Below are 13,100 nucleotides of genomic sequence, written 5' to 3'. Positions count from 1 at the left end.
TATACAGTACATAGTATACTATATATATATAGGTAGGTATGTAGGAAGGGAGACAAGTATACACAAACATACAAGCACAACCATGTTATTTTTTTTAAAATATGCATTTGATATCAAACAGTTACTGATGAATGCATACTCTATTCATTAGAGAGAAAAAAAAGTTAATTCCAGTGAAATAACCATTATCAAATTAACAAAGATTTAATGTTAAACAGTCATAAAAATGAGCGATTAAGAAACTGGGCAAGTAATTCTAAAGTCACTACCCTGCAACAAGTACACTTCTACAGTACCATATTCATCCCAAGAAGGGAAGTTACAAATTGAGGTCTGACAACCAAACTCACCTTCGTTAGGGCCTTGTAAGCCTCAGAGTGGAAGCCAAGGACAAACCTCAGTACCACGGCGGCAAACCGTTAAGTGTGAACCTCCAGTTGCCCCCGTAGAGAATGAAGGTGCACTGGTCCAGACGGGAGCCCGAGTATCGTCCCTGCAGGGGTAGAAAGCTTTGTTTCAGAGCTTTTGAAAATCTTGTTTCTCAAATATTCCACTAAAAACCACCTTAACCTGATTTCTTTGATTTAGAGACCTGATTAAAATGAACAGGTCACCCACTCCAGATCATACAATGGATAAGTTGGACCACATGATGCAATGCAGCTCACCCACTTGTCTGCACTTAAAACATCCTGAAATTACAAACCTTCAACAAAAATGTGAAATTACAAACCTGCAACAAATGTGCATGCATGCATGGATAGTGTGTGTGTGTGTGTGTGTGTGTGTATTTACCTAGTTGTGATATACAGGCAATGAGCTACGCTCATGGGGTCCCATCTCCGTTTCTCAGAAAGTCAAATTTTGCTTTGAACACATTTAAGTTTTTAGACTGGACGATCTCTTTGTCCAGGCTATTCCACAGGTCTATGCATCTATATGGAAAACTATATTTCTTGATATCCTTCAAGCACCTTGGCTTCTTCAGTTTCATTCCGTGTCCTCTTCTTACTCTCCCATCCCATACAAAGTTTTTTTTCTATCAAATTTTATCTACCATACTCCCCCCATGGCCCTGAACACTGCAATCATGTTACCCTTCTCTCTGCTTTCTTCTAAGGAAAGCAGATCCAGCTTTTCCAGCCTCTCTCTGTACTACAGATCTGCCAAGCCTTAGGGACCATCTTGGTTGCTGTTTTTGTATTCTCTCAGTCTTGTTTACATCTTTCTTTTTGTGTGGGGACCACACTCCTGCAGCATATTCCAACCTGGGGCAGATCATGGCCACTATTAATTTTTTTCATCTCCTCATCCATGTAATTAAATGTCAAGAGACTATATATCTCTCTAACTGTCTTGTTAATGTGTCTTTCAGGTGACAAACTCTCCTGGACCAGCACTCCCACAGCTTTCTCTTCTCTCGCTTTTGTGATTACTTCATTACCCATCAAATAATTCAGTGATAGCCTCTTGGTGCTTTTACCCATTTCCAATATTTTACATTTTTTTGTGTTGAATTTCATTCCTCACATCTAGCTCCAATCATCAATCCTATCCTGGTCCTCCTGCAGCATTTAACAGTCTTCCTCAACTTCTACTTTCCTCAAGATCTTTGCATCATCAGCAAACAGACTTGCATAACTGTTCACTCTATCTACCATATCATTTACGTAAATCAAGAACATTACTGGCACTAACACCGAGCCGTGTGGGACCACTAGTTATTCCCTCCATCCAGACATCCTGTCCTTTATTACTGTCCTCATTTGTCTGTCTCACAAGAAGTCTCTCATCCACTCCAGGAGGTTTCCCATCAGTCCTCCTATGTGCTCCAATTTCCACATTAGTCACTTGAGGGGTACCTTGTCAGAGGTTTTCTCCAAATATAAATACAGTACACACAATCAACCCAATCATCTCTCTCTTGTAGCACGTCAATCACTCTTGAGTAAATGCTCAACAAGTTGGAAACTCATGACCTTCCACTTCTGAATCCAAACTGACTTTCAGCCAAAATGTTCATCTCCTCCAGATATTTTATCCATCTGTCTTTCAGGATTCTCTTGCACAATTTTGCGACCATGCTGGTAAGGGACACTGGTCTATAGTTCAGGGTTTCTTCCTTGTTTCCTCCCTTATAAATTGGTACCACATTGGCCCTCTTCCATTCCCGAGGCAATTTCCCTTCTTCCAGAGAACACACAATTAAAACGTGAATCTTATCTGCCAGTCGTTCTCTGCATCCCATCAGTACCCATCTGGTCCTGGGGCTTTCCTTACATCTTGAGTAGTAATTTATACACTTTCACTTTTATATCTTATATCAGTACATTTCTAGTCATTCTCTCCCCCTCCACAAAATCCCTTTTTTTAGTGAAAACCTACTAGAAACATTTGTTCATCATTGCAGCTTGCATTGCTGTACATTTATAGACCTCTCCTTCAACTTTCAGTTTGGTGATTCCTTCCTTTTATTTCAATTTGCCATTGATAAATCTATAAAACAATTTGGGTTCTTCCTTACATTTGTCAACTATACTTTTTCAAGGTTCCTTTCTTCCTCTCTATGTATTCTTGTATATTAATTTCTAGTTCTTCTATATTCTTCCTTTGTTCTATAATTACCTCTCTCCAGTTGTTTCATGCAATGTCCCTCTCTTATTTTGCTATCATAAACCTTATGTTAAGCCAATAGTTTTTCCTGTTTTCTTTCCCACTTACTCTTGGCACATATTTTTCCACCCCCAAATTACAGTATTGAGGTCTAGAAAGATATCCCACTTCCTCTGCACCTTTTTGGTTTTTCCGAGTTTTCTCCAATCCGCATTTTCAAAAAATTTCCTCAATCCTGTAAAGTTTGCTTTCCCAAAGTCGTAATTTCCCTGCCTATAAAGCTCATCTCTTGGCACCAGGTTCCCTTTTATCATCTGGAACTCAGTGACCACATGATCACTTTTTCCTATAGGACACAGATATTTCATATTCAGTTATGCCAGGTTCTTTGGTTAGCAGTAAATCTAGTCTTTCTGGTGTGTCATCACCTCTGAATCTTGTCTCTCCTTTGACCATCTGGGTCATTACATTCTTCAATGCTATATTTAACAATATAGTGCCCCATGAATCTTCACTGCCTCCTGAGTCCCATTCCTCCCAGTTCACCTCTTTACAATTAAAAGCACCCATCAGAATTATGTTGTTACTTTTCTCAATTACTTTCTGTAGATATCTAACCATGTCTGACAACAACATCTGGTATTCATCATCATTCCATGCCCTTGTCTTAGGGGGAACTTATACTACTGCCATAGCTCTCTTGCTATTCTCTCCAGTTTCTAATTTCATATTTATCACTTCAGCCCTACCCTCTCCCAGTTCCACAGTATCCACATTTATGTTATTCTTCACTGCTATCATCACTCCTCCCATTTGTTCTTTTCTCTCTCTTTTCCACAGCTTGTATTTACCATCTCCCATATGGATATCAATATCCTCTCCTAACCTTGTCTCTACAAAGCACATAATATCTGGTTCATGTACCCTCAAGAAATTGTTGATTTCTAACCTTGCCAATATTTACCATCAACATTAGTATATGCCACTATCAAACTTTTTTCATTGTTTTTTATTCCCTCTTCCCTCCGTCAATACCACTTCCTCAATTTCTGATCCATAACTCTCCAATAGAACACTGTTTTCTCTTCCTTCGTTCTCTATTCGTTTTTTCCCTTTGCTTCCTTTACTAGCTCCTTTATTTTAGCTATTTCTTTCTCATTAGCATCTCTCCTTATCCGGACATATTTGAACCCCTCTTTGTCTGACAATCTCCATGTTCTATTGATGATTTCATTTACCATTACCTGAGACTTAAACTTTACTTTAAGTGACCTCGCCTCGCCCCTCCTTCCTTGTACTTTCCTAGCCTAAACACTTTTTCAATATCTTCCTGAGCTTCATTGTGACCCTCCATAACTACTGATACTATCTCTTTAACCTCACTCAGTTCTTCTCTTTCCCTTTCTGATCTTTTACTCCTGAAATTATCACACATTTTTTCTTGTCTGCTACATCCCTGACCAAAGATTCTCTACTTCTTAGTACCCTAACCACTTCCTTCTCCACCTTTTCCTTGCTTTGTTGTTCTATAATCTCTTTCAAATTTATATTTCCTTCCTCTTGAATTTTCTTCCAACCTTGTGTTGCTCCTTGACTTCCTTAATGTGTTCATCTTGCATCCTTGATTTTGATTCATGCTCATCTAGTTTAATTTTCATCCTGTCCCTTTCTTTTTCCAACCTCATATTTTCCCTCGGGCTGTTTTATTTCTTTAAGGCTGATTCATTACTCACTTTTAATTCTGTAACTTTTCTTTCTTGTTCAGCACTGCGTGTGCACACGCTTTCCAACTTGCTCCACACTACTTTCATCTTTTTCTCCTGTTCTAAGGTCTGTTCCTGCAACTCAATATTAATTGACCATACCTTGTTTTAATGCCTGGACATTGTGATCCCTACCCTGATGTATGGAAGCGAGGCGTGGACCTTGCAAGATGGGAACAAGTCAAGAGTGAGAGCAGTGGAAATGAGTTACTTGAGAGGAGCATGTGGAGTGACGTGGAGGGACAGGTTGACGAATGAAGAAGTGAAGGAACGTTGTGAGGTAGATGTGGATGTGGTTGAAAAGATTAGGAGAAATACACTGAGGTGGTTTGGACATGTGGAGAGAATGGAGAATGAAAGACTGACTAAGAGGGTGTATGTAAGTGAGGTGGAGGGAGGGAGAGGGAGGGGTAGACCGAGGATGAGGTGGAGGGATGGAATTGAGAGGTATATGAGGGAGGGAGGGAGGGTAGTCAAATGGTGGGTGACAGAGTGACTTGGAGGCGTTTTGTCTGTGGCCACCCTTTGCGGGATTAGGGCGTCGGGCTATAGATAGATAGAGATAGACAGACATTCCTCTCTGCCAGTTTCTCCACTCCCACTACTCTTGTTTGGTTCAGTTTAATTCTTCCTTTACCCATATCTTCATCAGAGAAGCCCACAAATTCACCGCCACCAGATGTAAACAATGAACTATCCCTTTCGCCATGATGCAACTATACGGAAACGTTATTCTTCCACTGTGTCTTGTACTCCTTTTATGACTGAAACTTTTTTTTTTTTTTTACAAATAACCAACGGGACCACCACTCACATATTCATTCACGTAATCACAACTGGCTGGTTTCCTTTTCAACACACATCGGGCAATTACGTGTGTGTGTGTGTGTGTGTGTGTGTGTGTGTGTGTGTGTGTGTGTGTGTGTGTGTAAAAATGTATGGATTTGTGATTACAAATACATGACTATGCAATGTGGTTCGCTGGTGCCTTCCTCACACTTGACTATAGTGCTGTTGACAACAGCTGGAAATACAGCACAATATCTATTTTCTAAAAAAGTGCAAATTAATAATAAAATGAAACAATTTTTGAAAGAGATGCATAAAAAATATATACTGTATATATAACACATGAACCTCGAGCAAAGGAGCAAAAGAAAATAATATTCTGAAAGACTGAAGAATAGAAATGATGACACAGAGGTAGTAAATATGACTGGTTTTGGTCATATGCACAGATGGAATATACTGCCACAAAATGAGACTTTAGCAAAGTGAAGAATACTGTGGTTTAACTGAAGAAGGCTGAAAACAGCATGTGCTAAGGACATGTATGAAGAAACGGGGGAGGGGGGGGGGAAGAAAGAAAAATATGTGCCAAGTATAACTGATAAATTATATGGACATGAAAGAGAGAGAGAGAGATTTAGAGAGATTAGAGATCACAGATATATATAATACTGAGAGAGAGACAGACAGACAGACAGACAGACAGACAGAGACAGAGAGAGAGAGACAGATTAAAGAGATTAGAGATCAGATAAATATATATACTGCAGAGAGAGAGTTTAAAGAGATTAGAGATCAGAAAGAGATATATATACAGTACTGTAGAGAGAGAGAAATCAGAGAGATTAGAGATCAGATAGAGATATAAATACCCTAGAGATCAAGAGAGAGAGAGAGAGAGAGAATCAGAAGGATCAGAGATTAGAATAATTCAGAGTAGAGAGAGAGAGAGAGAGGGGGGGGGTTATAACTGGAGAGCAAGAGTAATATCCTAATATGATGCGTGTCAAGACTATTACACATTCTTGCATGACATTGTCTTCCAATAGAAATATCCCACGGCAAGAGAGACCGTCTCCCTACGTGTCAAGTGGGGTTGGTGGAGGATTAGTGCCCCTCCCTGTAAAACAATTAACTCTAAGCCTTGGCCACCCCATTTGGGATACATGGCATCTGGCAATGAATGAATGAATGAATGATGAAGAGAGACCTGATGAGTAATATTGTAGGGTGAAAGTGTCAAGCAAAATATCCCAGGCTGATTGTCCTCCACAGTAATAAAGGCGATAGTCTCGATAGTAACACTCTATGGTGACTGTCCTCCAAAGTAATATCCACACGCGACAATGTCAAGAATAATATACTAGGGTGATAGTGTTCTCCAGAGTAACATCCAAGGGTGACTGTCCTCAAGAGTATTCTCCAGAGTAACAGGTCGAAAGTGTTGAGTAATATCCAATGGTGTGTCCTCCAAGGTAATCTCCTAGGGTGATAATGTATGGAGTAATTTCCTAGTGCAAGTGTCCTCCAGAGTAATCTCTTACTAGCAGGGTAATAATGCTAAGAATGATCCTACAGTGATAGTGTCAAAAGTAATAACACAGGATGAGTCCTCCAGAGCAATATCTTCACTGTGTCCTCCTGAATAATATCTTAGGTTGGTACTGTACTCTGGAGTAATATCCTTGGGTGATAGTGTCTTCCAAAGTAATATCATAGGGTGATATATTCAAGAGTAATATCATAAGACAATAGCGTCCTCCACAGCTATATCGTAGGGTGATAAGTGTCCTCCAGATTAATATCATAAGGTGATAAGTCTCCTCCAGAGTAATATCCAGAGGAGATATTGTTTAAAGATTTCCAGTGTCCAGTGTAATACACATTGGTGATAATGTCTTCGAGTGACATCCTAGAGTGATCATGTCCTCAAGGGTAATACTTTAGAGTGATAATGTCTGAAGTATTATATTAGGGTGGCAGTGCCTCCTCAAGAGTAATATCCAAGAATGGTAATGTCCTGAGGTTACAACCTATCTGTAGGAGATCTTACCTGATTTTTACAGTAAATCGCTGTGATTTACCTATATTTCGTTTTTTTTTATTGAGGCAAAGATGCACTTGACAGGTTGATGATGACTAGCTGAATGCAGCATGTCCAAAAAACATTAACTAACCTAAATTTCCCCCTCAGATATCAATTGTCATTTAATAATGCTAGATTGTGAAGTAATGTTGCATTCATCCAATAATCACCAATCTGTCAAGTGCATCTTTGCCATGATTTAAAAAAAAAAAAAAAAAAAAAAAAATATAGTAACAATTTTCTTATTCTCTTTTCAACATTCAATGTTGTTATCTTGCAAAGTGACTGGTCGCTGCATAAGCTGAAGGCAAATGTATCACAAACAATTTTACAGAGAACCAAAGCTTAGCCTGGTTTATAAATACAGAAGTTGCTGATTAATACTGAATATCTTAGGATGGTAGTGTGCTGGAGTGTAATATCCTATGGTTGTGGTGTGCTGAAGTGTATTATCTTATGGTTGTAGTGTGCTGGAGTGTAAAATCCTTGGGTGGTAGTGTGCTGGAGTGCAAACAGTTAAGGTGAAAGTGTAATATTCTAGGGTGTTACTGTGCCCAGTATAATATTCCAGGGTGGTGGTTTGCTGGTGTATTATCCTGGGGTGGTAGAAAATGTGGTTCTAGCACCCCAGCAACTAATTCGCCAATGTTCATACATATGCAGTATGCTGAAATTACTTAAAACAGTTCTGTAATCATTTAAAATCTTGTACCTAAAGGTGGTGGATGAAAGTGGGTCAATCTCCGCCTTGAAATGGAATTCGAAGGCATTTATTATTATTATTACTATTATGTCGAATTTACTGACTGACGATTTCGGCAACCCAGCGAACCGGGAAGTATCCCAAACAATCGCTGTACAGTAATAGCAGCTATCTAAGGAAGTCAGATCTGCTTTTTAAATTCTGGAAAGGAAAGTATATCCTATGTGGAGCAACTGGCAGAGTTCTGGGCAGTACTCGTAATTTCTTACGAAGAAGTCATTTTGGAGACAAGAGAAATACAGTCCATCCCCCCAATGTACAAGTTAAATCAAAGGTTTAGTTCTCTGAACATTTTTGGGGGTACCATTAATGAAATAAATCATTACATAAAAGTGCAAAATCATAACTACGATGACGTTCGTTACATTTCTCGGACAGTGAGATGCTTTTATTCACATTTGGAATTTCAAGACTGCATACATCCATCAGTAATTCAATCAGTCGGTCTTTAATAAATTCGCCAGGATGTAGCATAAATAAGTTAAATAATACATAACTAGATTCATCGGGCTCTAACGTCATTACTTGAACCAATGCTTACGGTATTCATTATTATGATGCCGTGTCTAATGAGCCACATTTTCGTGCCGCAGCAGCGGCACGTCCCAGGCAACTGCAGATTGCGATCGGCTGTGACCGCACGGCAGCAGGAAAACGAGAGAGAGAAATTGGCAATATAACTTAGGATTGCTTATAACAGAAACAACTCATTTTAAATTGGCCGGACATAAAACAATAACATTGTGTATTGTGTATAATTTGTCGGATCGGAGCTACTTACGGCACTTTCATGTTACTTTGGTTAAGATACTCACCTACAACCTTGTCTTTATCCTCCCATATATCAGGAACACGCCATACAGGGTATGCGTGTTTTCCCAATAATTGTCAGTAAATTGCTGAACAACGGTGCCCCTTCGGTTCCATGGCTGGATCTATACTGGTGATCGGGCACAAATTAGAAATACTGGTGTGTATCCTGAGCTGTAAGATCTTTTCTCTCTGGTTCAGACTACAATACTGCCAGTACTCAGTAAAGTTCACAAATCTTGCTGCACGACAGACTTATGAACAGATTGACTTGAGCCTCTCCAGTGTGGAAAAGGGTACCCCCCACAGCACACACGGGGGGGTGAGCCCGTTCCACACGTACCCGGGGCCACCAGGCTTGTGGGACTATGTTAGAAACAAGGAATTATCTTCCAACACGACTTGGAAACAGGAAGCACAAGATACTCCACTTGTTAACACTGGCTCGGACGGGGAGGTGATGCGAGTGAACAGGCCTGTGGAAACAAGTGCACGAGTGATGCCAAACAGTGCAATATCCACTTTTCTTTCATGATACACAAACGGAACTCCTCATTAGTCTCCTGTTATAAAGGTTGTGATATTTTAGACTGCAAAACGAGACAATCTCAATATACAGTACAGGCATATATGCAAACAAAACTAATAAGTAATATGCTAGTTGGTCCACAGATGCAGGAGAATCAATAGCGGTGGCGCAACGCAGTCCACCTCACACCGGGATGGGGAAACTACAACCACGGCTTCGAGCTGAGGCGGAACGAACCGGTCAGACGTACTGGTTAACTCTGCTTTATTACACAATCTCTAACAATCTTAGACGCAGGCGTTCCGATTTACATTATTTCAACATTTTCAATTTCTGCCAAACCGGACATATCTTCCGGTGACATGTACTTTTGCTTGCTTCCTCCTTACAATTTTATTTGGCTTAGAATCTGAATATTCTCTCTCTCTCCTCTCTCTAATTTGTCTCAGTTCTCTTTCCTTCGTTTTTTGTTGCATATCTTCTTATTCCCATCTGCTATCTTTAACTTCTTACTTGAACTGGCGTCCTGCATCCTTTTTTTTTTTTTTTTTTTTTTTTGGGGGGGGGGTATTTTATCTCACTAGAGAGGCACAGAGTAAGGGGAGACTTAATTGAGGAGTTTAAGTGGATGACGGGTATAAATAAGGGAGATATTAGCAATGTATTTCAAGAAAGCATACAGGATAGAACTACAAGTAATGGTTCCAGACAACAAAAATTCCATTTCGGTAAGGAAATAGGTAGAAATTGGTTTGGTAATAGAGCAGTAGACGAATGGAATAAGGTACCTAGTAAAGTAGTTGCTGCCTTTTCCAACGAGAGTTTCAAGCATATGCTAGATAAACAATATGACAAATAAGGGGTGGGTATAGAAAAAAAAAAAATCTAATAACCAATACTAATTCATTCTTTCTCCTTTTCAAGTTACACTATGATCATCTCTTTTTCTCCTTTCACACTTTCCTATAAAATGTCCACGCCAGTTTTTCTTTACTGTGTGGTGTTCTTTCTGACTTTTTCCTGCCAGCTTTCACTGGAGGGTTTGGAGGGCGGGGAAGAGCCACCTTTGTTATATGAAATACCAAGGGGAGACCACAGGGAGGCACGCCAGGCATGGCGAGAGCCAGAGCAAGACGGGCATACGTCCCCAACCATCACGGGCCCCCCTTCCCTTCAACGGAATCCATGGGAGGTACGTCTTCCTGCAGCATTACCCTCTAACAGACTAGCACTCACCATGCTCGGGGTGGGCCTTATGTAGCCCCAGTCCCCAGTAGGACCGCGACGACGCCCACTGTGCTCATCGGGGAAAGAACGCCCACCGTGCTTCTTTCACCTACTGCCCCCTGTAGGGGTATAGCAGCACCTGACGGAGGATCGGCTATCAGCTATCTCCTACCGTGGGGCCAGGCTACAGGCTGTGGCTTTTAAGGACACGGCTACCAGCCATCGCCTAAACCCGGCTACAGGCCGTGGCTCTTAAGGGGGAGCGGCTACAGGCCTTCTCACACAGGGCCCAGGTACCAGCTGTTGCTGGGGTGCTGCTTGGAGCTAGGGAAGTAGCTGCATCCCAATCCTGTTGAGGGTCAGCTCACCCACAAGGTAGTCTCCGTTTCCTGCTGTGGTGGCGACAGGCGAGTTCCGGGTCATAGGGGCACGTGGCCCCGGCAGACTTGCGTCCCTGTCGCCCGGAGTCGGGCTGCGCTGTGTCTGCCCCTCCATAGGCTCCGTATGGGGGTGTTGTGATGACCTCGGTGACTATACCCGGCATATTATGGACTATTTTAAGACCTTATTTTTGTTTCTTCTGACTTTCAATCACCCTATTTTAAAGGTTGGGTACACTGCATCGTAATCATAACTTTATTCCTTCTGTCCTCTTTTACTCTGAACTCACAAATACACTATAACATTAAAAACGGCAAGAGCTGACCATTCAATTATGCCGGATTTTCATAAGGCTCTCAGACCGGTTTTGAATAATCCCGTGATTATTCCAGCGAGACAGTTTCACACAAATCAGACTGGTCAAGGCTGGTCCAAAGAGGTCCTGGGCTTGGATTTACTTAAATTCTGTAGTGAAGATACAACCAGAATTCTTCAGTGACTCATCCAGATACGGAAACTGCCGCTACCGTGGGATTCGCTAATCACTATCCAGCCACTGAAAGTCCCTCAGTGAGGGGACTTTCAGAGTGCTGAGTCATTCCGAACTCGGTCTTACACCTGTCTTTTGTTGGTTCCCGTGCTTGTGATACTCGTGGATTATTTTTACTCGTGTCGAATTGTGAGGTATAGTAATGCCATATGCCATTGAAATTACTATAATAATACAGTACTCCCTCATTATCGACGTTTTTTTTTTCCGCTGGGAGTTATTTAAATTATTATTATTAAAAAAATAAAAAAATAAAGAATTGTATTGGCACCTCCTAGCAAGTTTGCGCGCCATCCCGCCAGGTGTCTCTGGCTGCTCGCGGCATGTTCCCGCCGACCCGACAAACAACAGCATCAGTCCACGTTGGTCTGTTGTTCTCACATCGTGTTCAGCCACATCTGAGAGTGCGGGAAGTGCCGTGGTATTCAACTGTCACCTGGTAGGGGTTAGGGATGCAGATGATTGTATGGGGCCCCGTGAAGCGCGGCGCGAGCTTGTGGGGGGTGGGGAGCTGTGCTATCATGTGTCACCTGGCTTGTAGGGATTGGAGGCTGTGTCGGGGCGGAAGTCCAGGTTGTTTTGAAGGTGGGTTAGCCGTCGTTTGAGATGGTGTAGTGGTACAATGTGGGAGTAGAAGTAGGGGGTTGTGAGTGCTGCTGAAGGGGCAGGAAGAGGGGTGTTTCTCCAAACACTCGCTCGTACAGCGAAATTCCGTCCTCTCAGGGGCAGGAGTTGATGCCCCATTGCACAATTTTTACATAGGCGGGCCAGTCGTCGTCTTTGGTGGCTTCTATCTGGGTGCAGAGTTGATTCATTAACGTACGATGGCTTAGTTCGCATATGGCATTTCCTTGGGGCCAGTAAGGGGACGAGTGCGAGATGTCATTGCCAAATATGTGGGCCAGCTCCTCCCAGATTTTGCTGGTGAACTCCTGTGCGTTATCGGAGTGGATTGCCTGTGGGATATCGAAGTATGGAATTACGTGCCGAATCAGGGCGTCAGCTACTGCGACAGCATGGTGTTCTTTCGTTGGTCAGGCTATGACGAATTTGGAATACATATCAATCAACGTGATCACGTACCGACAGCCTGATTTCGGGAGTAGAGGTCCCACTATGTCGATCGCCAATAACTGTCAAGGTTTGTGGGCGATAATATGTCCTGATGGGCCGGCGGTACAGTTGATGTCCTTACTGAGGGCGCACACTCGGCAAGATTGGATAATCTCCTTGGCTAGGATGGAGAGATTGTGCGCCCAGTAGGTGTTGTTAAAGACCTGCAGGAGTTTTTTCGTGCCCAGGTGAATGCCGTTGTAAATATGCAGCTGTCGAGGGCGGTGTCAGGGGCTAGGATGACATGCCCAAACAGAGTGAGCAAATGGTCACCCTGTTGATACAGCTTCTTGAAGAGGTAATGGGGGATCCAGTGGGGTCATTCCTTACAATGCCACTGCTGGAGGAGGTTGGGTTCCAGCTGGGTGGCACTGATGGGGAGCCGGGAGAGAGCATCCACATTGGTGTGGACTTTGCCGGGGTGGTACAAGATTTCATAGTTGCACTCCTCCAGGATTTTGTGCCATCGGATGGGC

At 42.1% G+C, this 13,100-nt stretch overlaps 1 protein-coding gene across 2 annotated transcripts in view; it reads right to left on the bottom strand.

Moving 5' to 3' along the window:
- LOC145394209 (ornithine decarboxylase-like) overlaps positions 1-13,100 on the bottom strand; it is a 96,814-nt gene that overhangs the window by 72,563 nt on the left and 11,151 nt on the right. The window contains exons 1-2 of one of the 2 annotated variants that reach the window (XM_080268200.1): positions 8,830-9,262; positions 351-493 (exon numbers count right to left, since the gene is read on the bottom strand). The gene's annotated coding sequence lies outside the window, so the exon portion shown is untranslated. Of the gene's footprint in view, positions 1-350; positions 494-8,829; positions 9,263-13,100 lie in introns of those variants that run through there. The other variant, XM_080268199.1, reaches the window with a different exon arrangement.

This window comes from Coenobita brevimanus, chromosome 26, assembly GCF_032717465.1.
Source record: "Coenobita brevimanus isolate Jiangsu-jjx chromosome 26, ASM3271746v2, whole genome shotgun sequence".
In the NCBI taxonomy this organism is placed as follows: domain Eukaryota; kingdom Metazoa; phylum Arthropoda; class Malacostraca; order Decapoda; family Coenobitidae; genus Coenobita; species Coenobita brevimanus.
Note: the sequence above shows the minus strand (reverse complement) of the source record. Positions and strands in the feature narration are given on the sequence as shown.